Below are 12,744 nucleotides of genomic sequence, written 5' to 3'. Positions count from 1 at the left end.
ACATGTGTTTTTTAAGCCGTATGAAAAATCATACGCTGGGCATTGGTGTGTAGTACAAATAAATTTTCTGTTCATATGAGTAAGCATTTGCCGCACGTGATGTTTTATGTGTTTTACACTACATATGTACTAATAACAATAATAAGTTGATACATTTTGTAAACAATGCCACTTTTTCGTGTTAGCAAATATATTGTTATCGCAAATGGTATTGCAAGAAACTGTTCTTTGGATGTAAACCAACCTTACATCTCACACATCGAAACTTAGAACACTTTCCATACTTCTTTTGATTTTTACTCCCTCGAGAACATTTTCCTAGTCCCAGAACATTGTCATTGCATATGTTGGTAACTACAGTAACTACACTATTGCCATGCCACTTGATAAGTGTTATCCAATTTCTGTCATCTTGTAGTGCGTGGTATGAACCTCTGGGATCTCTCTTCATATCGTGTAATGGAGCTTTCTCCACTCGATTATTACGTGTAGTTCCTATGCAGTTGATACCATTTTCTGATAAGGTTTTGAGAAGAGGAAGAGAATTGAAGTAATTGTCAATATAAACTGTACATTTCTGAGGATGGAATTCAATATATAGTCTTTCGGTTATAGCAGTTCCAAGTGTTTTCTTCTCTTTCACTTGCACCAGTATAGGGTTGAAAACTAACGAGGTAACCCGTGGATGAACAAGATACCAACTTGTATCCATACCGAATGGACTTTCCACGAATAAATTGTTTCACGGAGTGATGTCCATAGTATGGTTCCATTGCTTCGTCTAGAGAGAATTTATTCCCTAGTGGGACAATGAGGCTTCCAAATTTATCATTAAGATGTGTAATAAGTTGCCGGATCTTATATATTTTGTCTTCTGGTATTGTTATCGTTCAAGTGAAAAAATCTATGTATCTGATCGAAGGAATTTCTTTATATTGCATTGCTCGCAAGAGCATTGTTGTTGTTCCTTATGTTTTGTTATGACCTGAAAGTGAATCTTCTTTATCTGTACAAAATTTCAGTACCTTGGAAAAATTATCAAATACAGATTGCACCACCTCCATTTCCTGATTCAGAACACCTCTCCATAATTCAATAAAATGTGCTTCCTTCCCTCCTGGTCATTTCCAGCATTATCTTGGTCGCTATCCAGACAATCACATGGGGGTACAAGAACCAATTATTCTGAGATACTTTTCTTATGTCTTGCGCTACTTCATCATTCCCATCCAAATTCTTCTAATATACTAAATATCTCTTCACTGGTCTCCACACCTGTGGAGTAACGGTTAGCGCGTCTAGCCGTGAAACCAGGTGACCCGGGTTCGATTCCCGGTCGGGGCAAGTTACCTGGTTGAGGTTTTGTCCGGGGTTTTCCCTCAACCCAATATGAGCAAATGCTGGGTAACTTTCAGTGCTGGATCCCGGACTCTTTTCACCGGCATTATCACCTTCATCTCATTCAGACGCTAAATAACCGGAGATGTTGATAAAGCGTCGTAAAATAACCTACTGAAATTTTAAAAAAAATCTTCACTGATTTCCAGAACCCCAAAACAATACGAAACTCGTTACTTCCCAACGTATGATTTATCATACACAACAATTCAATGTGTCCTACTACAATAATGTAATGGAGCTATCTGTCAATAATGGGAATATAGAAGCAATAAAGATCTTTCTTTATATTATTACATAAGAAAGCAAGAAAATTGCAGTATTATATAAAATAAAGCCAAAATTGATTATCTAGGTGCGTTTTTGCTTCCATTGATAGACATCTTGATGTTGTCTACTGTACTAAAGGACAAAAGACAGTTTCACAAGTGATGAAACTTTCTGTGTGGTAAATTCAAACATCCTTGTATAATAACAACAGACAAAATCCTCATAACAAACAATATTTACATTTTTAATTGAATAAACAGAATTACGTATTTCTCGTATGATATTTCATACGTTGGGATATAATGGGTTAACCTCTAAATGTAGCCCTACACCAAACTAGTTACACGTATACACCAGAAATAATATGGAAGTTTTATGCTTGAAAATGAGTACAGGTTTACAAAATGTCCTATGAAAAATTGAAACTATTTCTCTTTTATCAAGGAAACCTTCATTTTATAAAAAAATTATCATTAACAATTTTCTTTCTAAATCATTTCTTGATAATTTATGCACACTTTTACTGTGTAGTGTCTGAATGGTCATTGCAGAAACATGGCATTTTGTACTACACTTCCCATCCCTATTTCTCGAACATATCTTGCATCTCCCAACTTGTGCAGATGGCTAAGGCTGAAGAGAAGTCTCTTTCTAAATTGTAAGTTCTCTGGAGTCTATTTTTTAAACATTTGAGAAATGAACTACAGAAACTAAGCTGGGGATACTCTCTCAGTGATACAAACAGGTACTGGATTGATGCAATAATAATAAAATGTGTCAATAATAGGAAAGAGTTACAATAATGCAGCATTAATTAGAATACTGAAAACAGAGATATATTGCAATTATTGCAGCCCAAGAAACAAATGTTATGATTCATAATAAATAAAATTGACCTTAAATATAAAGTGTGGTACAGCTGCACCCCAGTAGATTTTGCAGTCAGTCCACATAACTTACAGCATCTTACATTTTCTTCGAAGTTAGTCAAAGAAATAATATTTCCAACAAAATTATAATCTTTGAAACTTAATGAATAAAAAATAAACATTGAAGTGTCCAATTCCAAAACTGTCTAAAACCATTTTTTTTTAAATTGAGACAATGGCGGTTTTGTCATCTACCTAAATGTCTCTAGCAATTTTCTAATGAATGTTGTGCCTAAATTCCCTCTCTCCTTCCATAAATAAGCTTCAAATATGACGAACACTGCAAACAATTAGGAAAAAAGTTATCAGTTTTTGGCGTTTCCTGAAAATTGTTAAGAACAGATGTAGACGGTTTTGGAATTGGAAGCTTCATATGTAATATAAGAAAATAAGTGTGATTGGTGTATAGAATTACATTGCTTGGTATACAAAAATTAACATTCTCCCTTATTTTCCATTGGAATCTGTCTATGATCATTTAGAATAATAACACAGTAATTCATTTATTGGATTCCATAGACCTTCAATTTGCATTGAAGCTTTAAGATGTGGAACAAGTCAAAAGTAACACAATTTCTTGGCGAGATGAGGTGAGGCCGAGGATTCGCCACAGATTACCTGACATGTGCCTTACTGTTGGGGAAAACTACGGAAAAACTCAACCAGGTAAACAGTCCAAGCGGGAATCTAACCGAAGCTCGAGAACAGCTGCAGATCAGCAGGCATGTGAGTCTGTCGACTGAGCTTACGCTGGTAGCTCAACAAAGACATACAATAGCCTATACAGCAAACAGATTAATTCGATTTAAAAGTATAATCCATGCAAGCAGTGAAGGTATAAAAGCAATTTAAAATAGATGATAAGCAGATTAATTAAATTTACATAAAAAAATTCAATCAGTTAAGATAATACACAGCAAGCAGATTAGTTCAATTTAAAAGCATAAACATTTCATCAGTTGAGCTGTACACATATATAATAGACTACATAGCAAGCAAATTAACTGAATTTCAAAGCATGATCAATTCCAGGAGTGGATGTCAAGGTCAGAGCACGTGAAAGATTCTACATGCTATCAAGTGCTCACTGGTTCCAATGAATTTACTCTGCAGGCAGTAACAGTAAAAAAGAAGGGGTAAGCAAAATGAGCTCTATTGGCTTACCACTGCAAGATGAATTAAATTGCTCTTCAGTAATAGATGTGTTATGCACATACAAGAAAACATGAAATAAAAGCATGTTTTGCAGCATGTACCTCTATAATAAATGAAATTAATTATAAAATAGTACGATATAACAAATAATAACATGTACTGTGCGGTCCCTATCACCAAGGCATGGCACGTCCTCAGGTTGCGGATCGAGGAGACGGCCTCCAGATATGGAGGGTAGCTGTGAATATATTGAATAAGCAGTCACGGACAGCCGATGAGCGGTGATCCTCCAGCTTGGGGGTTGGGCGAAGGGCTAACAACCCATCACCGTAAAAAAAAAAGCTTCTTACGAATCCTTCAAATAAGCCTCGGAATGGGACTGATTCTCTGGCACGACCATAACCACAACAGGCAAAATTCAAATTCTTACAGGATCCAGTTGAGGTGAATAGAGATAATTATTTCAATAAAAGACGAGAAGCAAATCGTACGCTTAGGAATAAAAAGAGAGATTACTTGAAGGAAAAACTGAATGAGGTAGAAACAAATAGAAAAAAATAAAAACATTAGAGATTTATATAAGGGCATAAAGGAATTCAAGAATGGATATCAGGCAAGGGTGAACGTGATCAAGGATGAGGACGGTGACTTGCTTGCAGACGCTCATTCAATCCTGAACAGTATGGGACAACTATTTTGGACAACTCCTAAATATACATAGGCCAAATAGAAATGATCGCGACGAAATTGAAATACAAACTGCTGAGCCATTTATACCCGAACCCACACTTTCTGAAGTCGAAATTGCGATAGAAAATCTGAAAAATTATGTCTCCAGGTATCGATCAAATTCCAGCAGAATTAATACAAAAGGGTGGAAGCGCATTATCTAACGAAATTTATAAGCTTGTACTTGCTATTTGGGAAAAGGAAATTGTACCAGACCAATAGAAGGAGTCCATAATCGTACCTATCTTTAAGAAGGGGGACAAGACTAACTGTAATAACTTTCGAGGAATAACACTTTTGTTGACGTCATACAACATTTTGTCCAATATTCTTATGAGAAGATTAACTCCATATGTAGATGAAATTATTGGGGATCATCAGTGTGGTTTTAGGCGTAATAGATCAACTATTGACCACATATTTTGTATTCGACAGATAACGGAGAAAAAATGGGAGTATAAGGGTACAGTGAATCGGTTAGTCATAGATTTCAAAAAGGCATATGACTCGGTTAAGAGAGAAGTTTTATATGATATTCTTACTGAATTTCGTATTCCCAAGAAACTAGTTCGATTAATTAAAATGTGTCTCAGTGAAACGTACTGCAGAGTTCGTATAGGTCTGTTTCTGTTTCCAATTCACTGTGGGCTAAAGCAAGGAGATGCACTATCACGTTTGCTTTTTAACTTTGCTCTAGAGCAGATGTGGGCATCAGTAGTACATGTCGCACGGATTCGAACGTAGCCACGTGACTTCCCTCCCTCCACACCCCATACTGTTTACCATACTGGGTAGCTGTCCGTAGCAGTCCGACCGGTTTGAGGTATTGGCAGTCAGCGGTGGATTTTGCTAAAATAATGTCGCTCTCTAAGGAAGCTCCAGAAGTAAAAAAGTCGAAAAAATGTTACTTCCACAAAGAATGGGAAAATGAATTCTTTTGTTGCGAAGAAGGGGAAAGTGTTAGGTGCTTATTATGCTACAAAATTTTACTAGCAGTCAAGAAGAGCAACGTTCAGCGACATTATGAAAGCTGTCGTAATGAACACAGACAAAATGACAAAATTACACTTGTAGGAACCTTGGAAAAAAACAAAGAGAAATCCCTCCCCATTTCACAACTAGTCAAGGCAGGGCCATTTAACAGTACGTTGTTTGGATTCAATGAAAGCTGCACAATTATTTCGTATGTACCATAGAAAAACAAAACACTGTTAGCATTATCAACCTTGCATTATGATAAGGCAATGCATGAGGAAACGGGAGGAAGCCAGAAACCTGAAATAATATCATTCTATAATAGAACTAAATGTGCTGTGGATGTTCTGGACCAGTTATGCTCAGCCTATGATGCAAGCAGAAATTCACGCCGCTGGCCTCTGACTATTTTCTTTGATTTACGAGTACTAAACATAGCAGGTGTCAATGCTCTTGTTGTTTATTTTGCAAACAAAAAAAAAAAAAATTCTACGGACAAACTTCCTAAAAACCCTTGCTCTGAACCTAATGAAGCCACTAATTTTCGAGTGTATCACCCAACAGACAATTTCAAGAGAAATAAAGAGAAGAGGAGAGCAACTTTTATTCATTCCACAAACAAGTCAAGAAGAAGGAACACGGCAGAAGATATTGGTAAGAGCTACATGTGTGGTAGAACAAGAAACAAGAGCACAAGACAATCTTGTTTCCAGTGCTTAAAAAGAATTTGTCCTACTCTTTTAGATGTAATTTGTTTGAATTGTGTAGAAGAAATGCATAGGTCTACTCAGATTGAATCAGATGTAGATTAGACTCACGTGTGTAAAGTGCGAACAGCAAACATAAAAATGAAAGTGCATCAATATCCTTCTTACAATACACAAAAACTTCTGTAAAATATTACAAGTGAAGTGAGAATGATTGTTATATCCCTGAATTTTTTCATTGCTACATCCCTGAGTGAGGTATTTAGTTATCATATACAGTAGCATGCAAATTAATCCGAACAACGTAATTACTTATGCAAAAACACTCAAACGGGATTAAAAAAGGATCTAAGACATACCTCAGTAATCTATGTGGCCTCCCTTGTTCCTAATAACAGCTCTGAGACGATTTGGCATGGATTCCACTAATTTCCCACAAATATTCTTCATTTCTTCATCGCGAAACCATACACCAATGAGGGCAGAAATCATCTTCTCCTTTGTAGAACAATCCATTTTTTTGCATTCTTCTTTTGCAAATTGACCACAAGATCTCAATAGGGTTGATGTCGGGTGAGTTGTCTGCCCAGGGGAGTACCTGAATATTCTTCTTGTTGAAGAATTCTGTAGTTTTTCGAGACGTATGGCATGGTGCCAGATCTTGTTAGAACACACCTCTGCCATCCAGAAATGATTTTTACAGCTGGGGTACGATTCTGGTTTCCAATAAGTGAATATATTTGTCAGAATCCAGCATTCCCTTGATAGGTATTAATGCTCCAGACCCTTCATGTGTAAAACAACCCCAAAACATTACTTTAGGAGGGTATTTGGGTGCTTGTTGGAAATGAGCTGCTGTTACTTTTTCGGATCCTTTCCGTACGTAACAAACATGGTGGCCGTGGACCTCGAAATGAGACTCATCGGAAAAAAGTACATTCTTCCAGTCATTCACTGTCCAGTGTTGATGTAATTTTGCCCACATTAAGCGTTTTTTGCACATAACAGGGGTTAGCAGTTGCTTCTTAATAGGCTTACGAGCCCTTCGTCCATCTTCCAAAAGCCTACGCCGCACTGTTGTGACGTGAATATTCGCCCCAGTGGTAGCCATTAACTCGTGGGTTAAGTCGACAGTAGTTAGTCTAGGATTTAATTTACTTTTCCTGACAATTAAACGATCATCTGCAGGTGAAGTCTTCCTTTTCCGGCCACAGTTTCCTTTTTTCTGGGGTGTGTCTCCCTGTATCGTTTTATGATCGAATTAACAGTAGCCAAACCGATGTGACATTCTGCAGCAATTTGCCTCCGTGTCATAGAAGAATGCTCTGCTAATGTTATAATTTTAGACCGTTTTCGTGGAGTTGTATCCATTTGTGAAGACGACAGAATGTACACAGGATTGCAGTATTAAGTCTTCAACACAACTGAAATGCTTATAAGTACAAAACGACAGGCAAAATGTCACATATTATAAAAAAAATAATGACAGACCTTCAACAATGGAATTACACGTACTACAGATGTCAATTAAAGCGGTATGAGCAGCTGTGAGGACAACAATGACAGAAAATGTAAAAATATGTCGTGTTCGGATTAATTTGCACGCTACTGTATGACGTAAGAAAGGTCAGGAGTAGTGAACTTGCGTTTCCTGTGGGAGAGATTACATCAAGAGTTCAGGTGACCTTCAAACATCGAGTGAGCATCAATGCTAGATATCCTACATAATTATGATGATAGTGAACTAACTCACAACCAGGGGCAGCTTTCGAACAGGGGCTGTGGAGCTGCAGCACCCCCAGACATTTGTGGCTCTCGTCTAGTTTTATGTTGTGAAATAAATTTATTATAGTCTCTATTTAGCGGCTCGAATTTTTTTAAACATTTCGCTCTCATTGACATGCACGCGATCGTTACAGAAGTCACTTATTCCCCTAGTGCTGCCAGAGCGAAACCAGAGACAAGGACTATAGGGTGAAGCCACTTCCTCCCCTGGAGCTACCAGTCTCGTCTCGGAAGCTTTGCGCGTTAGTTTTACCCCTCCCCCTGCTAGCCCCTTGCCATGAATCCAGAGTTTCCAGGCACTGCAAAATTTGCAGCAGTTTATCAGTAGCGCGCAGTTTCAAATACATTTTCTTTAACGTTGTGAGTATAACAAGTGCGACAATGTTTAATTCTGTACAATATTTACAGTCTACTTAGTTCAGTACCTTAACAATTCAGGAGAAATGTGAAATTAAGTGCCCATCAGTTGAACCTCATAATGAAAAGAGCCGCTAAACAAAATAGCCTACAAAACTCGCATATTTTTTGCTAATGTATGCAGTATCCCTGCTTTCTTCTCTCGATGTCCACACAGTCTATATTAAATTAATGTGTTTGAAAGACAATTCCATCACCTGGAGCAACAAGATGGAGTTTTAAATAAGAACAGTAAATGTTGTTCATGAGAAGAAGGAGCCATTGCAAGAATGTTTTCAAACCATAATGGAATCTGAAACTTCTAACAACATCACAATAAATGAGGCAAGCGCCCTGGTGCGTACTCTTGAAGATCCTGAATTCAATTTCTGGCTCAGTTTTTTTTTTTTTTTTTTTTTTTTTTTTCATTTATTGATGTATCATGTAGATATATTATACAACCAACTACAACATCGCCAGTTAGATATTTCTAAGGTTCAAATCTGCATATAAAAAATTAAATTATGGTCTATTTAACGACACTCGCAACATTTTAAAGATAATGTTAAACGACATATTGGATTTTAATAAAATGATGATTCAAAAGTTTGCAATCTACAAGACAAGGCGCATGGAACTAATCTTAAATAAATTAAGTTGCTTTGTTATCTTTTTTTATGCAGCCCCCCTTAATTCAATACCCACGAGCCGCCACTGCTCATAACTATGGTGCAACAATAAATTATGACTCAAAGACACGTCCAGTGTGGAACTATTATACAAACATGTCACTTGAATGCAATTTGTGTACTATAATATATTTCATTATTAATATTTATATTTCATACGTTCCGTTATGCATAACATATCCATTCTCATTACTGTAATAATTGAAAACAATATATTTCTTAACATTTAAATCTAATTGCAATGTTTAAACCTTGTCTGTAAACAAAAACAAATGTGGATTACCATTGTAATCCAGGTGAGTACTGGTGTTACAAAATTTAACGCGAGTAACGAAGGGTTAATTACTTAACGTTCCGTGTTTCAATACTTCATGCGATCCACCGCTGAGTATTACGTTAACAGGTGATGCATGTTGCAGCAATCAGAGTAGTACGGCGCATCACTTTAAATGCCCACGTCTGCTCTAGAGTATGCCATTAGGAAAGTCTAGGATAACAGAGAGGGCTTGGAATAGAACGGGTTACATCAGCTGCTTGTCTATGCGGATGACTTGAATATGTTAGGAGAAAAGCCACAAACGATTAGGGAAAACACGGGAATTTTACTGGAAGCAAGTAAAGAGATACGTTTGAAAGTAAATCCCGAAAAGACAAAGCATTTGATTATTACTCGTGACGGGAATATTGTACGAAATGGAAATATACAAATTGGAAATTTATCTTTTGAAGAGGTGGAGAAGTTCAAATATCTTAGAGCAACAGTAACAAATATAAATGATACTCGGGAGGAAATTAAACACAGAATAAATATGGGAAACACCTGTTATTATTCAGTCGAGAAGCTTTTATCATCCAGTCTGCTGTCAAAAAATCTGAAAGTTAGAATTTATAAAACAGTTATATTACCGGTTGTTCTCTATGGTTGTGAAACTTGGACTCTCACTTTGAGAGAGGAATATAGGTTAAGGGTGTTTGAGAATAAGGTGCTTAGGAAAATATTTGGGGCTAAGAGGGATGAAGTTACAGGAGAATGGAGAAAGTTACACAACACAGAACTGAATGCATTGTATTCTTCACCTGACATAATTAGGAACATTAAATTCAGACGTTTGAGATGGGCAGGGGATGTAGCACATATGGGCGAATCCAGAAATGCATATAGGGTGTTAGTTGGGAGGTAGGAGGGAAAAAGACCTTTAGAGAGGCCGAGATGTAGATGAGAAGATAATAGTAAAATGGATTTGAGGGAGGTGGGATATGATAGAGAATGGATTAATCTTGCTCAGGATAGGGACCAATGGCGGGCTTATGTGAGGGCGGCAATGAACCTCCGGGTTCCTTAAAAGCCAGTAAGTAAGCAAGTATAACAAATAATAAACATAGTTCCTCTTTAACTTAAGAAGTTTTACATAACCCTATGGAGACATGTGCAGACAATGGGATTAAGACAGACAAAGACCCAGGTAGACGGCAACTGAATCTCACTGGAACGGCTCAATGACACTTTACGAAAACTCACACTACAACCCTTAGCCCCATTGACAAACAACAGACAATCGCTGAACTCTTAAACCTACGAACCATCCCCTCAAGGGAAAAATTTCACTTTCTGTATATTACACAATCTGACGTAAAGAAAGCCCTGAAACGAATCACAACTAAAGCAGAAGGACCAGATCACGTCAATATTTCATTATTAAACAAAATCATAGACGTAATACTACCGATTGTGACTCACATTTTCAATGCCTCAATTATGACTTCGACTTACCCACAGCAATGGAATCTCGCTTTTGTCCACCCAATTCCCAAGACCAAAACACCGACATCTTATAACGACTATAGACCTATCAGTATTCTACCTGCCCTATCCAAAGCATTGGAACGCATTGTACACAAGCAACTGACAGAATACTTAAACAAATACAAACTTCTCGACTCTTATCAATCAGGTTTCAGGGCCGGACATAACACAAGTACAGCATTACTTAAAATCACGGAAGACCTACGCGAGGCCCGGAACGAACGTAAATTGACAATAATGACTTTACTTGACTTCAGCAAAGCCTTCAATTCTGTAGACATTGACTTGTTAATATGTAAACTCAGAAGACTACACCTAGAAGAGCACGTTATCCTGTGGTTTGCCTCTTACCTTAATGGCCGCCAACAAAGTGTGATAGCTGGAAATCATTCTTCCACTTGGCAGGCCGTGAGGTCAGGGATCCCACAGGGATCAGTTCTTGGCCCTTTACTATTTACAATTTATATCAACGACATATCAGAATCTCTGAAGTACTGCCGACACCATCTCTATGCAGACAACCTTCAAATATACATAAAATTCCACACTGACGAAATAAATTATGCAATAACTAAAATTAATGACGATCTGGATTCAATCTTGACATGGACACGGAAATTCCGACTTAAACTAAACCCAGAAAAATCACAGTCAATCATTGTGGGCCATTCACGTTTGTTAAGCATTATTACCATACCAAATTTGTCCTGGATTAAAATATACGGCACCGAAATTCCGTTCAGTGAATCAGTAAAGAATCTAGGTATTTATATGGATAAAAGTTTAAATTGGAACATTCAAATTGCAGAAACCTGCAAAAAAGTATTCTCATTAATCCATTCGTTTAGGCGATTGAAGAATTTTCTACCCTTTTCCATGAAAAAAATGTTAGTGCAAACACTCGTGATGCCCCACTTCGATTACTGTGATATTCTGCTTACTGACCTAAGCGTTACTTCGGCGCAGAGACTACAACGTGTTCATAATATGTGCGTCCGTTTCGTCTGCAATATTCGCCGGGCTGATCGCGTAACACCATCCCTCGAAATGTTGTCCTGGGTCCGTCTAGAAGATCGTAGGAAAATCCACTGTCTTTCCCTTCTCTTTCACATATTGCATTTCTCCACTCCTGTCTATCTTGCGTGTCATTTTCAAAATTTATCCAGCCATCATAACTTAGACACACGATCACAACACTCCTCAATTTTATCCATTCCCTCCCACTGAACATCCTCATATTCATCTTCTTCCACTGTGGCTGTTCCTCGGCTTTGGAATTCCCTACCGAGTATTATCAGGGACTGTCAGACATCAAACCAATTTAAGAATAGACTAACGAATCATTTTTCTAACAATTCTTGTTAACAATAATAGCTGTTTCAGGTTTCTCAATGTTTAATGGTTAGGCCTATATATATATATATATATATATATATATATATATATATATATATCACAGATAAATATATATATATATCTATCACAGATAAATATCTAAATTATCTCATTATTATTATTATTATTACTATTTCTTACCAATGTTTATTATTGTCACACTAACATTACTTATTCAAATTTCATTATTCACTTTCATGTTGTTTTATGGTCTAGATATTAATGTAATAACTATGTAAGCAATAAGTAAATTGTATTCAATTAGAATTAGAGTCTGGCTGGGCGGAAGAGAAGGCGTACTGGCCTTAGCTCTGCCAGATTAAATAAATAAATTATTAATTATTATAATGAGGCCTACAATTAGCCTAATTATTGTTATGTACTGTTACAGTCATGTTTTACTTATATGAGTATCATCATACAAACAAATTTAAATTTCTGACGCCTCGCGTAATTCAGAAGTGTTTTTTCTGATTTTTGCTGACATCAGCCTTCTTATGTCCGGTGAAATT

General features: G+C 36.9%; 1 protein-coding gene across 1 annotated transcript in view; it reads left to right on the top strand.

The window, feature by feature from the left end:
• LOC138691468 (uncharacterized) overlaps nucleotides 1-12,744 on the top strand; it is a 46,282-nt gene that overhangs the window by 16,326 nt on the left and 17,212 nt on the right. The window lies entirely within an intron of this gene.

This window comes from Periplaneta americana, chromosome 16 (assembly GCF_040183065.1).
Source record: "Periplaneta americana isolate PAMFEO1 chromosome 16, P.americana_PAMFEO1_priV1, whole genome shotgun sequence".
In the NCBI taxonomy this organism is placed as follows: Eukaryota; Metazoa; Arthropoda; class Insecta; order Blattodea; family Blattidae; genus Periplaneta; species Periplaneta americana.
This window is presented reverse-complemented; position numbering and strand designations above follow the sequence as displayed.